Consider the following 19,305-nt stretch of genomic DNA (forward strand, 5'->3'; position numbering starts at 1 on the left):
TGTGTATACAAGATTGTTTTCATGGTATAGGGTATATTTGATAATACTGTGTATACAAGATTGTTTTCATGGTATAGGGTATATTTGATAATACTGTGTATACAAGATTGTTTTCATGGTATAGGGTATATTTGATAATACTGTGTATACAAGATTGTTTTCATGGTATAGGGGTATATTTGATAATACTGTGTATACAAGATTGTTTTCATGGTATAGGGTATATTTGATAATACTGTGTATACAAGATTCTTTTCATGGTATAGGGTATATTTGATAATACTGTGTATACAAGATTGAAAACAAACTAGAGTATTAAAGATGTTACGTAGTAAAAACAGCTGTTTCCGTTTTAAGATGTTTCTTTAGCCATATTAGGTACCAGAAATATATTCATTACGTAGAGTATATCTTCTAAAATTAGCTTTGTATTCAGAAATACAGGCCTACCGATCAATAGACAAAAGAACCAATAAGCATAGAGAAAAGAAACAGACCGATCGACTGATAGATAAACGTTGCATCACCACGTCAGAAAAATGACTAAAAGCTGATTACTTAATTGAAATTGTTTCTAACATAAAAAATGCGGTTTTTCATTTTAATAACACTTACTTCTATACTATCAGCGTAATCTATTAAAGCGTTTTCATTCAACTTTCACTCGCTGTAAACATCATGTTTTGAACTTCCCACGTAATCTTAGCCATGACTAAATTTGGCTTTTGCTGATGCTGCTCTTGTACGTGCGAAACAACACACAACTCTTACAAGCTAATTACTGACATTTACAGGTACGTGTTTAGCATGCTATTCGGCATTCCAACTGAACACATTTGGAGTAACCAAGAGGTTTGAAGAATAAATAGTTGAGAAAAGCTGAAATGGATATAATAATAATAATAAAAGGATGTTAAATAATGTTAAATAATGACTTAACTGCACGAAAAAATAACTATAAAAACGACTTAAAATTAATACTTTGACTAAAGAATAAATAGAAACATATAAACCGAAAGATGCGAACATCTGAAATAATACGATGGAAAAAAAACATTAATTAAAGAATCAGTACTCGAAATAAAACTAAAACTATATATGTGTATAAAACATGACAAGACCAGAGACGTGAATTCTGAAAATGTTAAGAAATTACGATGACAAAAAAGGTGAATCATCAGAAAATCTTGCACCATACAATAGCAAAGGCGTTAAAACACCTTACATTAACAGTGTCATACGCTCTTAACCTTTAGATTTAAATAAAATATTTGTTTCTGACATGGAATAACAGCTTCCTGACGACAAACTACTATAGCAGCTGAGTTTTGAAACATATACATCATTTTAAGTGTTCCAATAGAAAGGTCACTTAAATGAACGAATGACAGTGGTTGTTCCTATTCTAAGTGTTGTTTTGAACTTATCAGTAACGTCTTCTTCCTCCTGAGCGAAGATGCGTCACGCTGAATTGGAAGAATGTAACGTGACGCCAGCCTACATAAACCCACACCGAGTTATTCCTAGAACCATATCCAACAGTAAAGTGTAATAAGACTAATAACCAAGGCATGTTAATGCACGCGATATCATCGAAATACCATACGTATCAGTGGTATAGTTCCAAGAGACACCCTTTTAGACACTGATAAAAATTTTGGAAGATGAATAGTGATATAGTAACTTTAGCGTATCTTGTTATCACTAAAGGTTACTTTTACAACTTCCGATAGTAAGAGTAATATAAAGAAAAGAGATTGATGACTTTCTGAAATATATAAAAAGGCACAATACAATTTTTTTACAGTACATTACGATGTATGACAAAACATTACATTACTCTCCTAAGATTAGATTCAAAATGGTTTAAACACGCACTGTGTGACGTCTGTGTGATTGGCTTCACTACTTTGCATCACCAATGAACAAGCCCCCCCCCCCCCAGTGGCACAGCGGCATGTCTGCGGACTTACAATGCTAGAAACCGGGTTTCGATACCCATGGTGGGCAGAGCACAGATAGCCCATTGTGTAGCTTTGTGCTTAATTCCAAACAAACAAACCGATGAACAAACTATAGAGCCACTAAACATTAAATGTCTTTGTGGGGCAATGTATTAATTCACGTAATGCATTATTCTATATTAGTAACCAATGTACCCATAGGAACAAAAACCACATTTCCTAACCCCGATACCCATATAATACGTGAGCTACGTTGTTTTCAATTAATTATTAAAACACAAGCTTCGACTCAGAATGGTGAAATATAACGAACAGTAGATGTACATCACGTGATTCCGAGATCAGAATCCTACTTGATCCTATATAAGGGCCGAAAATTGTGCCCAGTTATATAATAACCTTCATTTGCCTGTACTATGTTAATTGTAAATAAACATATGTTTGTTCATATTCCTCTTGATATTCTATTACTATTGGAAATAATCGTACAGTGCAAAGACAAACAAAAACACCTCAAATAATAGAGAAAACAAATGCAAGTTAGTAGGAAAACTTCGTCATACACTGTTTCTAGGTTTCGTAGATAGATGAAAAACATTGCAATTAAATATTGACAGTAAATTTTCAGTAGTATGTGCAAAAACAAAAATAAAACAAAATAAAAGTCAGTTCGGTTAGCGATTCCGTCTTGAGGTAATAATATGTTGTGGGAATAAAGCAAATATTTTTCAAGATAATAGTGTATTATTTTACTGGGAAGTATAAAAGACTTTTAGAAAAAAAATTCCATTAAAAAACAAAGAAGCACATTAATAAAATCATACAAACGAATTCTTGGGCTATAAATTAAACAAACACTAAAACCAAAAGCACATATTAAACAAGTACTGAAACAAAGCTGCACACGTTAACTAAACAAAGTAGCACATATTAAATAAATACTGAAACAAAGTACCACATATTAAACGAATATTGAAACGAAGTAACACAAGTTAAACAGATACAGAAACGAAGTAACATACATTAAACGAACAACAAAACGAGAAAATAAACAAATAAATAAAATACACACCAGAATATCAAAACAAAGTAACGAATCTGATGTTAAATTAACACACTTTTAAAAAGTTAATGACATTTTATTACATCCCCAGTGGAACAGCGGCATGTCTGCGGATTTACAACGCTAGAAACCGGGTTGATTGTTACAAAATAGTAAACATAACGTGGATAAAAACGTACTTGGAAATAATTTAAATAATAAAATATTTTTATTAATAGAATATATTACAATTAATTTTCATGGTAGTGATTAACGTATGAATTACAAATTAATAATGCTTAAGAATCGATAATGATCATTTGTTAGAAATAACTAATATAGAAATAATAAATATAAACGATAAAACGTATAAGAATTTTTATCACTAATAATTCTATTTCAGGTGCCCCCCCCCCCTAGTGGCAAAGCGATATGTCTGCGGACTTTCAACGCTAGAAAGCCATTGTGTAGCTTTGTGCTTAACTACAAAACAAACAAACAAACTGTTTCAAGTAATAAAATAACAAGTAACGGCCTGTCTTTGAGATTAGTAAAGTTAAAAACTGAGTAGACAGAATAATAGATTACCCCACCTACCTGTCTTTGAGATTAGTAAAGTTAAAAACTGAGTAGACAGAATAATAGATTACCCCACCTACCTGTCTTTGAGATTAGTAAAGTTAAAAACTGAGTAGACAGAATAATAGATTACCCCACCTACCTGTCTTTGAGATTAGTAAAGTTAAAAACTGAGTAGACAGAATAATAGATTACCCCACCTATAAATACAGTTTCCAATAACTCTAACAGTCTGATGACAATTACGCATAAGTTAAAATTAAAATACTTACAAACATTTCAGAAACACACGTTAAAAGAAATTAAGCAAGAGTGTAAGCAAAGACACCTTCAACAAGATTATAAGTACATGACGTACACCTTTGATAAAAAATATCTGCGTGTGTATGTGTGGAGGGGGAGGCATTCTTCAATAAGAATCTGTTTCTTTTATAACACAGTTAGGTTTTATTAATATTTATTCACAAACCTTTATCCGAGGGTGCAAAATGTGTATGTTTGAGTTCAAATATACAACAGGAAGTAGCAACGAATATAACGCTGTTAAAATCAAGTGGGCTCTCACAGATTGATCCATAGCCGTTTGAACAACTGTACTGAAAATATTTATTTTACAACGCCCTCTAAAATCATATGAAGTAACTGCAGCTGCAATAATCACAGCTATCGTACATGTTATACAGAAGATGCTTTTTTAGTTATACAACTGATCGATGAGTTATTCACAGTAATAAATATATAAGAATTATCTATAAAAATTCAACCTTAAAAGATTCTAACTTCCACTCCTCATTTACGCGTAAATGAAAGGAAAAATTAAAAACTACATTTATTTTATAATGCAAAGGCAAATAACTTCTGTTCATAAATATGTATATAAACACACCCATTGCGTGTAGCTTCTAACGAATACATGAATATGGATCTTATACTTCCACAACAGAAGTATTCTGTTACACCTTGGTTTGTTCAGTTAACTGTTGTGCTTTAACAATATCTACCCCTTTTTCCCCTATTATTATGGGACATTTTAAAACCTATAACATTAAGACCAGTTCTGTTAGGTGTATATAATATAATATTTACCTTAATAAAAAATATAAGTATTTTACAAATAAAACCATTTCAACATGGAAATTGATAAGTTTAAGAACCAAATCAAAATCCTGGGGTAAGCAACATAAGATAAGGTTCTTACACGTATATTATATATTACAATACTAAGGCAACTTAACTACAACTTTATATAATAATTTCAGAGTACACATTGTACAATTTCAATCTAAGCATGACTTTATATTATAATCTCAGAGTATACACCATATAGGTTCAAGCTAAGCCTTTGGACCAATAATGAATCCGCTTCCTAATCTAAGTGTGCAAAATGATGGCGTACCTAAAACTGATTTAGTTTCTTAATCTCAGGGTGAAGAAAATGGTTGTACGCTAACAACGATTTCCGTTCAATATCGCACAGTATTTAAAACAATGGAATGCCGACAATGGCTTCGTCTTATAATATTGGAGCTTAAGTAAATCAAATACGCTTTTTAATCACCATCTGCACTTCTTGCATAGTTTTTGTAGTTGTCTTTTTTTAATGTTTAAATCAACATTGTTTTCCTTAGGTAAAAATGAATTAAATGATTGAGCCATTTAGTCCTGCATTCTAAGACTGGTTCATTCAAACTATAATTATGTAAGCAATGGATTCATGATGGGGAAACCGAAGTTTAATAATGAAGAAGAAGATGGTTGATAAAACATAAAACATTTTATTTACAAGGTTCCAACGTTTCAGAATAAGTTATTCCATCTTCGGCGAAATCTGACAATTGTGTTACAAAGATGATTATTACTAAAATGATAATATAATAACATAATCATTAGTTTACTTAGTTATTAAGAAAAGTGGTAAATGGACGGATGAAACAATGTTTATATGTGGTGTGAAAAAATTGATTTAAAGACTAAAAAAAATCCGCCATCGATATCCAGTTTGTTACAGAATGCACACAACATAAACTGACGCCATCTTTCCATCGTTTCAAAGTAGCAAATGACAAACTCCGGAACTCATCTGGATACGCCACCTACCAACACCGACTTCTAGAGGAAGAACTTAAACTGAAACATAAGCACTATCGACATCTATCTAACCTAGAAAGACAACACCAAGATCTTCGAAAGTACGTTTCGTACATTGATTTTGTACATTTGACGTGCTTAATCCATAAGAATAACCAGACAGGAACAAGTTCAAAACAGAAAACTCCAAAAACTGTGACTTAGTTCACCTTCATCTCCAGGTTTTAATCCTGATAATGTAATATTTATTCTGAATGATCTTCAACTTGATGATGTTTGTAAACAAGCCCTAATCGAAGGACTTAACTTTAGAATTCCAGTTTTCAAATTATATTATGCTAATTATATTGACAATTTCGAAAAAGCTTACAGAAACCTTACTTCCTTTCCAGTGTTTACTAAATCGAATAACGATACAGCGTAAGACTTTATAAAAACCAAACTAAAAAACACTGCTATTTTCTCATTCTACAACCATAATTCCTATCGTCCTACTTCTCCATTAAACGATGTTGAACTACAAGCCCTTAAAACTCTGTCTAAAAACAAAGACATTATTGTTACTAAAACAGGCAAAGGCAATGGTATTGTCATTGTGAAGAAAGCTGACAATATTGATAAAATAAACCACCAGCTCAGTGACCCTTGTAAATTTAAAAAACTAGATACAGAGTTGTTATATCTAACTTTTAAGAGAGAAAATAAGATCCTACGTTTCCTCAAGTCCCTCAAAAGTCAAAATATTATATCTGAAACGACTTTTCAACAAATTGCTCCATGTGGCACCAAACCCGGTATTCTTTATGGTCTACACAAAGTACACAAAACTGGATACCCTCTCCGCCCTATTCTCTCCGCTTTAGGCTCTTGCAACTACAACTTGTCAAAATTTATCGTTCCTATCCTTAAACCCCCTCACCTTGAACGAATTTACGATTACCGACTATTTTACATTTGCTTCTGAAATCTCTAAAATTCCCTTTGCTGATCAATATGTTATGGCCAGTTTTGATATTAAATCTCTGTATACCAATATCCCCCTTAATGGAACTTCAAATTTAATTGTGGACTTTCTCTTTCCCACTGACACTGAACATTATCTTGGTTTCACCCGTAAACAATTCTTGGTACTTCTTAAAAACTAGAGTCTGTGAACATTTAGGAGTATCTAACAGAACCAACCATCCACTACTTAAACCCAGCCACTCATCCATTGGCTCACATTCTGAAACCACAGGTCACAATATTTCATTTAACGATTTCTCTATCATCACCACAGAATCTTCAGACCTTGACCTCTACATTAAAGAAAGTCTACTCATAGCGAAAAAAGGTCCGACCCTTTAACGACTCACAAAGCTCTTTAGATCTAAATTTTAACACTCAACTCAGTTGTTGTGTAATTATATATAAACATCGTTTCATCCGTCCATTTACCACTTTTCTTAATAACTAAGTTAACTAATGATTATGTTATTATAGTTTTAATAATAATCATCTTAGTAACACAATTTTCAGATTTCGTCGAAGATGGAATAACTTATTCCGAAACGTTGGAACCTTGTAAATAATTTTTTTTTGTTTTATCAACCGTCTTCATCTTCATTATAAATTATGTAACATTGATACGTTTCACAAAACCAACATATAAAATACCATCATTTTCCGTGACTCGGCTTTACAAGATAGAATCAACCGATATCTTTTTTACTGTACACTGTAACTGTATTCTTAACAATCTGCATTAAAGAGAAAGGAATTAAGTACAGTCAAGTACTATCACGATCTTTAATTCATCAGGGAAACAGAAAACGATCTATAGTTCACAAGAGAAACATACAATTATCTGCAAATAATCTGAGAAAAAAGAAGCTGAATTTTACTGGTGAAATTGGTATTAAAACAAGTATTTGAATTAACAAATGTAAAACTCAACTATTTGTCAAAGTATCTGTTTAACTTTGAATTTAAAAATTTCCATGTTAAAGATTTTATTACAGATCTAATTAATTTAGATTAAAATGTAAATGTATACCTATACTCCTTTCAGTAAAGAAAAATATTATATAGTAATTGATTTTAAACATAAAGTTTATGATGATTTATACTTAACTTACCTGATCCATAAGAATATTCAAGAAGACATTTTTCCCATAAAATCATTTCAACCTATTGTCAGTTTTACATATAATAATCCTATAGGACCTCTTTAACTATAAAAAATTCATTGAAGAATGTAATCAAATAGATGTTAACAACTTATCTTGTAACTGTAATAATATTGTTTTTAGAGATATCTTGCAGGAAACTTAGAAGTTATCAAAGATTGTGAATTACAATCAATATTAAAGAAATGTACTAGATATAGAATTTTAAAAAACACAAAAAATGTGAAATCTTAAAAAGAATAAGAGTAAAATATTGATAATTATATTCTTAAAATAAGTAAACAATCCTATTATCCGCCATGTTTTTTTTGAGTGAAAATTATATTTTATTAATTCCATAAAGAATCGATCAAGAACTCTAAACTTATCTCGATATAAATGATAAGTTTCTTTCAATGTATTTAAAAATAAAATAAATTCAAAAACAATTTATTATTACCCTAATTGATAAAGCTGTTTGTAATTTTGGTTTTGTGTGTAAAAAATTATATGCACAAATTTTACTTAATAAAATTAATACTACAAGTACTTTTTATAAATGTACTTCAAAGAAAAATAATGTTATTACTAATTTAAAGAAAGCTGTTAAAAAATGGATTATCCATATAGATTATTCTTGTACGAATCTACCATTTTTATATGCAATTCCAAAATTGCATAAAAATCCCGTTAAGTTCAGATTTATTGCTAATTCTTTAAATACAATTATTAAATCTGTCTCCATTGTACTTAACAATATTCTAGATGTCTTGTTTGAAAAATAAAAACACAGTATTCAAATTACCAGAATAATTATTTTTGGATTATTAAAAATAACATTCCAGTTTTGGAATTTTAAATAATTTAGATTGTTAAAAAACTGCCAGTTCTATCTATCCATATGACTTTACTACATTATATACTAAAATAGACCTAAAATATTTGATCAGGGTTTTCAATGATTTGTTTGATAATTTTATAAATAATGAAATGACTATACCCAAATTTAAATTTAGTAGAATTCAATGTAAAATATACTCCATTTCTGTATTTATAGCTTTTATATTACTTTTAACGAACAAGTATATAAGCAAACAGTTAGTATTCCAATGGGAACCTGTATCTGTTCTTATATGAAAACTCGTGAAGCAAACTTTAACTCCTAACTTATACATTTACACTTTCCATTACATAGGTGATTTAATATATATACATAATATGAATTTTATACCAAACTTAAGATTTCATGCAGAAATTGCAATAGAAAGAAGATGTGATATTAATTTTGAGGTCCATGCTAATTATTTAGATTTTGGGCATTACTTTTATAGAAGGTACAGTGCGGTTGACTATTTTTGATAAAAGAAGAAAATTCAATTTTCCCATTCTTGGTCTACCCACACCTAACAGTGTTATTCATTGTATCATGTTAAAAGGTATTATTATATCTCAACTAAAACAGTTCTTAATAGTTTGTAATAACTATACTTTTTTATGGATAATGTTTTATTATTAAAAATAAACTGAAAGATAACGGCTATAAAGACAAGCAGTTAAAGAAATACCTTACTTTATTTTTAATAAATACAAAAATATTTTAGAAACTAAACTCCCGATTAAAGAAAATACCTTATAAAAATAAAATAAAGAGGGCGTTAGTTACTTTGATTATGAGTAGATAATAACAATTTTTAAACAACTTTTTTAAATAATTTTATTCAGTATACCGGGACGGAAAGACTAGCTTCAAGTAGCTGGGCTTATCTCGGCGTTCCCGTGTTATACTTGAATAAATTTTCAGGAGAAAGGAAAGAGGTTTGGAGTAAGAACTATATAATAATTTTTAAGGTAGGGTTTAGAGTTCTATTTAACATCTTTTTGTAATTGTAGAGTTTGGGAGTTTAATTAGTAGAAATGTTAGAGTGGTTTCTTTTCTACTTTAAAAATTTAAGGGTAACTGCCTTCCCACATCTGGCTATAGACAGTGAAACTGAAAGGCTGTAGAAGCTGAGACGTTGTGAGTGTAAGCACTCAGCTTCGTACCCTTATTTGATTTTCCATGACAGCTGACTAGTTTAACTACAGCGTTTGGATTTTGTATGATAGACGGAATATCCTCAGCGCATTTGGGTACTATTACTACAGACATTATCAGCTATGACAATAAGTTGACAACCTGAGCCGATAACGGTAATGCGATATATATTGTTTCATTCATATATATATATATATAAATGAAACAGTATAAACATTACGTTAGTTATCAGTGTTACTTTAAAAGAAATAAAACCACAAATACAGAAAAGAATAAAAGTACCGGCTTTGTATCATCCAGGATATTCTTCAGATTCTACAATAAAGCTTTCTCAAACAAAACCGACTTAACAATGTAAAACTTCCCTCGTTTTTTGACCTTACGGCTTTATATATGTTTTAAACTCCCTTTGTATGTTAAACTATGTATAATTTAATGTGGCTTTGAATTTATTAACAAAATAATTTTCATAAACAATCTTTTATTCTTTTTACAAGGATACCAAAATGGAAGTATTTGGAAAAAAAGGTTCTTCTAAAGTAGCCCCCCCAATGGCACAGCGGTATGTCTGCGGACTTACAACGCTAGAATCCGGGTTTCGATACCCGTTGTGGGCAGAGCAAAGATAGCCCATTGTGTAGCTTTGTGCTTAATTACAAACAAATCTTCTAAAGTATGTCAATTTTCCATAATACACTTATTAATGTGTTTGTTGACAGGTAATGGGCTATTATTTATATTTCTGACACGAGATTTGTGTACATTTATTCTCAAACGTAAATTTTCTGTTGTCCAACATATATTTGGTTACAACAAGTACAATATAACATATAAATAACATTATGTGAATTACAACCAAGTAATTAAACCTTCCTTCAGCTCACCAAAGAAACACAAAATGATCTTTATTTATCGAAGCAAACACAAGAATGATCAGTAATTCTGCTGAGAAATATTTGTAATTCTCAAAAGAAACACAAGAAACCTGTATTTTACCAGAGAAACACAGAATGGCTTGTAGCTTTCCTAAGGTATACAAAATGATCTGGAGTTCTGAAAAGCAAGTAAAGACTCGGCAAATAAATAAAAATACAAAAGAATCTGTAGTTCCCTAGGGAAATACAGAATGTCCTGTAGTTTTCGAAGCAACACAAAACTTCAACACAAATTACTTGCCAAAAAACACAAAATTATTCATACTTCTCTACTGGGCTGGAGTGCTTCGCGGGAGACACAAGAGACCTTCCTTTATTTCTCCATAGAAACAGAAAATGACTTGTAACTTACCAAAACAATCCAAAGTTTCCAGAGAAGCATTAAAAAGATTCTCAGTCGATGTTGTGAATACGCGAACAGAAAATACACATGAAGCAGTTAGAAACCTTTATTATGTAACCTAAAGGTAGTAAAACTGCCTTCCAGCGAGTTTGTTTATTATTAACCACAAGCTATTCAATGGTCTATCCGTGGTGTACCATCCACAGGGATCGAATCCTTATTATAGCGCTTTAAGCTCTCATCCCAACCAATTATTCATATTACGTGGTAGTGAAGTGTATCCTTAAGGTTATCTTTGCTTAACAAATAGTAGGATATTTCAAACGAACAGTACCGTTAATCATGACTTTCTTTTCATCTATAACTATCTTGGAAACCTAAGCAAGATAGTATAGATAATGGCGGAATCACGTAATTTTAATTAAATATTGGGTCTTTTCGTAGGAAGAGTACGAGTTATGATCTTGATTATTGACACTAAATATAAAATACAAAAACTTAATAATTTAAAATTAATTTTATCTAAAAATATCATTTAATTCTTTGAAATGCAAGTTTTTTGTTATTTGTATGCAACATACAAGTTTCAATTCAATAACTTTTTCAGTACTTCAAAATACATTAAATGGCGTATGGTTACACATATAACATAGACAAACAATAAAAACTAAATAACTAAAATAACTCTTTATTAAATTTAAGTTACGTTGTTCTTGCCAATCAGGGGTCTTGAACATCATTAGACCTTGTTTCAGCTTCATAAATATTAAAATGAAATATAAAATTTGATTTATGTATCTGATTTCTTATATATGCAATGAATTTTTTTGTAAAAAAAAAAGCTCAAATACATAATGGTATCAACAAATAACGACGAGTACAGATTATCGAACACATGGATGGCCATTCTTTCTGTTTCCCCACACCTTGTTTTGGCTTATCTGCAACGCTTTCATAAGCTCTAACTAAAGCTGACCTAATATTAATTAACATAATTAACCTAATATACTGACGAGCATTTGGCTGATAACAATGTACATAATGAATAAACTAAGTCACATTGACTAATAACGCTATGCATAATTAATAAACTAAGACACCTTGTCTAATAATATTGTGTATAATGAATAAACTAACGACACTTAAATAATAACACTGTGCATAATGAATAAACTAAGGAACCTTGTCTAATAACACTGTTTATAATGAATAAACTAAGGAACCTTGTCTAATACCTCTGTTTATAATGAATAAACTAAGGAACCTTGTCTAATACATCTGTTTATAATGAATAAACTAAGGAACCTTGTCTAATACCTCTGTTTATAATGAATAAACTAGGGAACCTTGTCTAATTGTTTGTTTTGAATTTCGAGCAAAGCTACACGAGGGCTATCTGCGCTAGCCGTCCCTAATTTAGCAGTATAAGACTAGAGGGAAGGCAGCTAGTCATCACCACCCACCGCCAACTCTTGGGCTACTTTTTTACCAACTAACAGTGGGATTGACCGTCACATTATAACGCCCCCACGGCTGTTTGGTGGGACGGGTCGACCGCCCTAACCACCTGGCCATGTCGGGCCAACTTGTCTAATAACACTATTTATAATGAAGAAACTAAGAAACCTTGTCTAATGATATTGTGTATAATGAATAAACTAAGAAACCTTGTCTAATAACACTGTTTATAATGAATAAACTAAGAAACCTTGTCTAATAATATTGTGTATAATGAATAAACTAAGAAACCTTGTCTAATAATATTGTGTATAATGACTAAACTAAGAAACCTTGTCTAATAATATTGTGTATAATGACTAAACTAAGAAACCTTGTCTAATAGTATTGTGTATAATGAATAAACTAAGAAACCTTGTCTAATAATGTTCATTATACACAATTTCATTATACACAATATTATTAGGCAATGTTTCTTAGTTTATTCATTATACACAATATTATTAGACAAGGTTTCTTAGTTTATAAACTAAGAAACCTTGTCTAATAATATTGTGTATAATGAATAAACTAAGAAACCTTGTCTAATAACACTGCACATAATGAATAAACTAAGAAACCTTGTCTAATAATATTGTGTATAATGAATAAACTAAGAAACCTTGTCTAATAATATTGTGTATAATGAATAAACTAAGAAACCTTGTCTAATAATATTGTGTATAATGAATAAACTAAGAAACCTTGTCTAATAATCTGTAATTAATAACAAAGCTCAGCTAATGATATTATGCACGTGAATATAGCAACGAATCTTTGGCTAATAACACTGTATAGAATGATTATTTTAATGGACTTTTGGATGGTAACAATAAAAATGAAATACATTAATGAAGGGTTACTGTATAAATCGAATTTTAAATACTGTTCATCCTGTGAATAATGTTCTAATGACTTAATCTACTGTATCGATATCTAACTGAAAGACTCGAGAAGACTTCAAGACTTTTCGTGTCAGCATTTCTTAATTAGATTACAAAAACTTCATATATCATTAGACGGACTTGAGGATTATTTGTTTCAAAGGTGTTTGAATTCAAACCTGTCTTGCGTTTTCTTTTTGCTTCACTTGATATACAGGGTACGGAACTGAACGACGGGTGATTTTTTGTTTTTGTTTTTTTAATTTCGTGCAATGTTATTCAAGGGCTATCTGCTCTAGCTGTCACTAATTTAGCAGTGATAGACTAGAGACAGAATAGACAGTCAACACCACCCACCGCCAATTTTTGGGTTATGCTTTTACCAGTGAATAGTGGAATTGGCCGAACTTTATAACGCCCCCATGGCTGAAAGGGCGAGCATGACAGGGGTTCATACCCGCGACCCACATATTGCGAGTCATACCAGGCCCAGTCAGGCGAGACTCATATCAAAAATATGAAAAATAAAATATTATGAAGGTAACCGAAATATAATATGGGTCAAAACAAAATGCAGAAAATGTGTTGCTTTTGGAGGAAGAAATTTTCTGAAATTATTATCATTGCAATAAAAATCTGAAAACTGAAGCTTTTGTAGGTTTGACATTTAAACATAGGTTAATTGTAGGACACGTTTTAAAACTTACAGGGCTCTGAACCAACATGCTTTGTACTTCCGATGGTAAAACCTCTTTTCGAATTTAGTTTTGAGGTTATAAAACGTGCCATTGTTTTTCTTAAGTAAATAATCGGTTAGAAACTAAAGGAAATAGTAGTTTTAATACAAACTACTCACCAAAAAGTAAAGGATAATGAGGTTTGTTTAAATTTCATATTTTCAAGTTATCAATGTTTTCAACTTTAGCATGCTTATGGTAGAGGATTACATTAATCCTACCTAGGGTTTGCAAGCTTATGCACTAATGATTCCTTATGTAATAGACCTTTATGAAAAAGATTCCAAATTGTGCGAAACTAAAGGCTAGTTTTGACTGATTAAGAAAAATGTTTACTGTTGAGATAATGCTAGGTTTATGAATTGTTTTGCTGGTATTGACTTTTGCAAAAACTGTGAAAGCTGTTAGAAATCAATTAACTGAAACCGAAGTTTGCAGAGCCATCACACTGCTACAGGAGGTCGCACCCAGACTGAGGTGGCACAAGTCATGGGGGTGTCACAATCAGGGGTCAATATATTGTGGCGCACATACCAGGCCACAGGCAAATACACCAGGAGGCCAGGGTCGTAGAAGGGCTAAAGATACAGTGGACGACCAAATCTTAGAAACCACACCAGCAGTGCTAGGGGCCTTGGGAATAAGCCTCAGCAAGCCACTGGAGTGCGTGTATCGTGCTCAACGGTCAGGAACAGGCTCCATGAGGCTGGGCTCAGGTTCAGGATACCAGTTAGAGCCCTGAAATAACCCCAAGGCACCAAACAGCCCGAATGACGTTTGCGTAGGAACATATTACTTGGACCTTTCAATAATGGACCCTTGTACTGTTCGCAGATGAGAGCAGGTTCTGTGTATCTTCAATTGATCGACGTGTGAGGATCTGGAGACGTGAAAGAAAACGATATTCGTCTTATAACATTGTCCACAATGATGTATTTGGGGGTGGCTGAGTCATGATCTGGGGTGGCATGTGTATGGAGTGACGTATAGACGTCTATGTGGTTGATGGAGAATCCCTGACGACAAGACGTTACGTAGACGACATCTTGCTACCCATTGTTTGCCCTATTTGCTAGTACTGTCAGGGATACGTTCATGTATCAGCAGGATAAAGGACAATGCCTGTCTTCACACCGCCAGTATCACGCAGCTATTTTTTGACATAAAGGAACAATGATATTGGGTTAGCCTGCTAAGTCACTGTACCTAAATCCGAATGAGCATGTGTTTGATTTACTAGAGAGAGCATTTAGAAACAGACAACCTGCTTTTACAATTGTCCAGGAGCTCAGAGCTACCCTCATCCAGGAGTGGACTGTGTTACCACAACAAGGCATTTGAAATATCATCAGCAGTGACGAGAAGTCACAAACAGTAAAGGAGGACCTACTAAAGACTCATTTTGTTAAGTTTGTTCATCTTAATACGTTATTTTGATTTTGTGCAACCAAATATTGGCATTTCTTTGTTAACTTTGTTTTTGTTATTTGTACATGCATTTTTCTACTTGCTTGGTATTGTCTACCTGTGATATCTGTAATAAACACATTTTGTAAATACTCATCGTCTCTCTATATTTTTTCCTTCTAATTTTGAAAAAAAATCGAAACCTCATTTTTTTTTAATTTTTGTGAGTAGTGTACTTCTGATTCCACTGAACTAAAACACATGTTTATGTTTTCTTTACACGCGATACTTAACAAAAATGTTCAGGTTAATTTGAGCGTTTCTATTGAAGAATAAAACCTACCTTAGACATAAAGAGTTCAGCACCACATAGGGGCCACTTACGTGCACAGGTCAAATAGATACGAACACAGTCTAGCACCGTTCTGCTTTTCAAAGTCATCCACTTCTTTTTGATGGTCTCCTGCAGTTGTCTGCAATAAGCTAAGAATCTTTACTTTGGATCAGCTAGTTACGTTAGAAAATAACTAACGCAGGGAAATATTTCAAAATTTAACATTTATAACCAAGAATAAATGTCGAAATTATTTTAACCAATCAAACAAAGGAAATTAAATCCACTACTAAATAACTTTATTTAGCTATATTTGCTCAGTAAATTTATGCTGCCGTAATTGATAAAACGTTCTGCTCTATAAATCTCCAATACAGTGACTGACTTCATTAAATTCTGGGCAAAGAGCTCTATGTTATTATACACAATACTTGTAGCGCTTTATAAGTGTTCGTACATTTCCGGCATGCATAAAGATAAAGAGCCCATTAGCTTTATACAAATATGTTAATGTTTTATGTGAAAAGAAACGTCAAAATCGCGTACGGATCACGTCAATTTAAATTTGAAATTCTTTCATCCGCCACGGAAAGAGATTTTATAACTTTATCGACTTCTAAACACAACCGATCTAAGAGAAATAGTTTCCGAGAAAAACAAGTAGAAATGTTACTTATTTAGTTCATAACGTAAACAGATCAGCTAGATAGACAGATACGGACAATATGGAAAGGCTGATGGACAGATATAAGAAAGATCAAATGCAAATATATATATAGATAGTCAGGCAGAGAGAGATAGGCAACTAGATAGAGACATACTTACTCCTCTGTCATAACGTCCTTGTACCTCTGTGGAAAAAACCGGTTCAACACTTGCCCCAGTTGATATTCTGGGTTACCATGAGGCACTCCACTACCTCGAGCCTTATCCCCATCTAGGTCACCAAATTCTATCTGTAAAGAGCACTTTATATTAATAGTGTAAAACAAGTAAACTAAACTACCCGTAGTTTACATTTTTCTTAAAAACGTGTGTTGATGTCCAGTTGGCATGCTAAAGCAGGGGCTGCTTATGCCCGAGTGATATGTTTAGTTGAGTAATTCTTACAAACATTTAAAACCTCAAGAAATCTGTTTGTAGCAACGATGCCTGAACAAAGTTGATTGTAACAGCAATACTTCCACAATTCTTGCAACAATATCTCCACAATTGCTAATAACAATAGTACTACAATTCTTATGCCCCCCCCCCGGTGTCACAGCGGAATGTCTGCGGACTTACAACGCTAGAATCCGGGTTTCGATACCCGTGGTGGGCAGAGCACAGATAGTCCCCATCCCGCCAAACATGCTCGCTCTTTCAGCCGTGGGGGCGTTATAATGTAACGGTCAATCCCATTATTCGTTGGTAAAAGAGTAGCCCAAGAGTTGGCGGTGGGTGGTGATGACTAGCTGCCTTTCCTCTAGTCTTACACTGCTAAATTATGGACGACTACCACAGATACCTCTCGTTTAGCTTTACGCGAAATTCAAAAACTAATTAACTAACTCATTAATTAAGTGGTCCTATCTCATTGTGGATCTCAAGTAATGTTTGGTCGCTGAGCTTAAGAGCAACATCAGGGTCCATGCAGTTTTTTTCTGATGTTGCCCGAACTATATTTTATTTTTGAGATATACATATATAGTACCAGAAATAAGTTACTGTGCAATTTCAATTGAGCAAGTTTTTTTTTTTTGTAACGACTGCATAGCAGTGTCAAGAACAGTATAAATTATTTCAATCTGTTGCTCCTAGTTTTTAATGGGCTCATCCCTTCCTCAATATTGAAATACAAGTTTATTTTGTTATCGCCTTAATCTCAATCCTTTAGTTAAAAGCTTTTCCATTTGTTAAGACACTTGCAAATTCTTCCCGAAGTTGAGTCTTTTCTAGAACAAAATGTTAGTTTTTACAACAGGAATCGCACATGATAAATCTGAGTGAAGTTTATGGAATGTTTTTCTCCTTTTATTAACCTAAAAAATATATCACGAGGCAACATAGAAATTTGAAGTTTCGGAGGTTAAATGCGAAATTGTTAACTTCACACATTTTTGTGCTATGAGTTCTGATGGGCTTTGTGTCTTCTGCTAAGTACACTAAAACATTACACACTTATATGACTTGGTAGCGAATAGAATACACATCTTCTTGCCTATTGTCACGTGTTTGAGAATGGAATGATGATTGGCATAGTTACAAACTTCTTGAAAACATCCCAGATGAATACACCTTGTATTACTACAAAAAAAGGAGACAAAGAATACTCCACGACAGAACATTGCAGTGCCTGTAACAAGAATGAGTGAGTAGACGCAACATGGCGTAAAGAAGACACTTGGATTTAGTCCCAGAACTCTAGACTGAACTCAATTGTCCTTGTCTTTGATACTTGCTCTGCTGTCCTAGCATTTCTCACTTATACTTTCAATATTGAGTCATAATTCTTGAAGTTTTAGCTTACATTCATTAGCTTACACGCTTACATTTTAGCTTACACGCTTACATTTTAGCTTACACGCTTACATTCGTTCACTGGCTGAAAACTTCATTACGAATTTTTATAAGAAGCCTCTATATTTCTTTTCTGGCCTTTTCCATATTGCCTTCCGTTTCCTCTAGCCAGCACTAGATAGATGGTGTCCACCGCTGACGTTTTTATAATCAAACGCTAATAAATAGCCTAAATAGAGTGATTGAAAAATAATATTCAAAACACTGTTTTCTAGTTCGATTTGCACTTCATTCAAGCAGGGAAGACAAAACTTATCTATATCACTCACACCTGTTTATAGAGCAGGCGATAAGTACTCATGGAATCATCTAAATGTAGACTGTTCTAACAAGGGAAGAAATAATTTCAAAATTCTTGCTGTGCTGCTAGCCTAACAGGCGCTTTACGTATATGCACATAATTCTAGACTCCGGAACTTGCTACAACAATAAGAAAGCGTTGGCTGCAGCTAAGAAAGAAACAAGCATTGGTGTATATTGAAATTTCTCTCTACTCTTTTGATACCACTGACAAGACAAATATTTCTGATTATATTTATTTTTAACCAATGTTCCTCTTCCCTCTTACGTTCCTTCTTCCCATTCTTTATTCCGACTCTAATTTGCTATTTTCTGTACTTCCCTTCAATACTTTTCACGCCGTCCATACATTTTTTGCCACCCTAGGCCTACTTTGCCTAGTTTCTAAGGCTGGATCGGCTCAAACTGGTGATGTATGAACCAATTGTTGATAGATTGTTTGTTTGTTTGTTTG

The 19,305-nt window shown here is 32.6% G+C and overlaps 1 pseudogene; it reads right to left on the reverse strand.

Moving 5' to 3' along the window:
• Nucleotides 1-19,305, reverse strand: part of LOC106462742 — a 144,289-nt pseudogene that overhangs the window by 56,107 nt on the left and 68,877 nt on the right.

This window comes from Limulus polyphemus, unplaced genomic scaffold (assembly GCF_000517525.1).
Source record: "Limulus polyphemus unplaced genomic scaffold, Limulus_polyphemus-2.1.2 Scaffold1237, whole genome shotgun sequence".
Classification (NCBI taxonomy): Eukaryota; Metazoa; Arthropoda; class Merostomata; order Xiphosura; family Limulidae; genus Limulus; species Limulus polyphemus.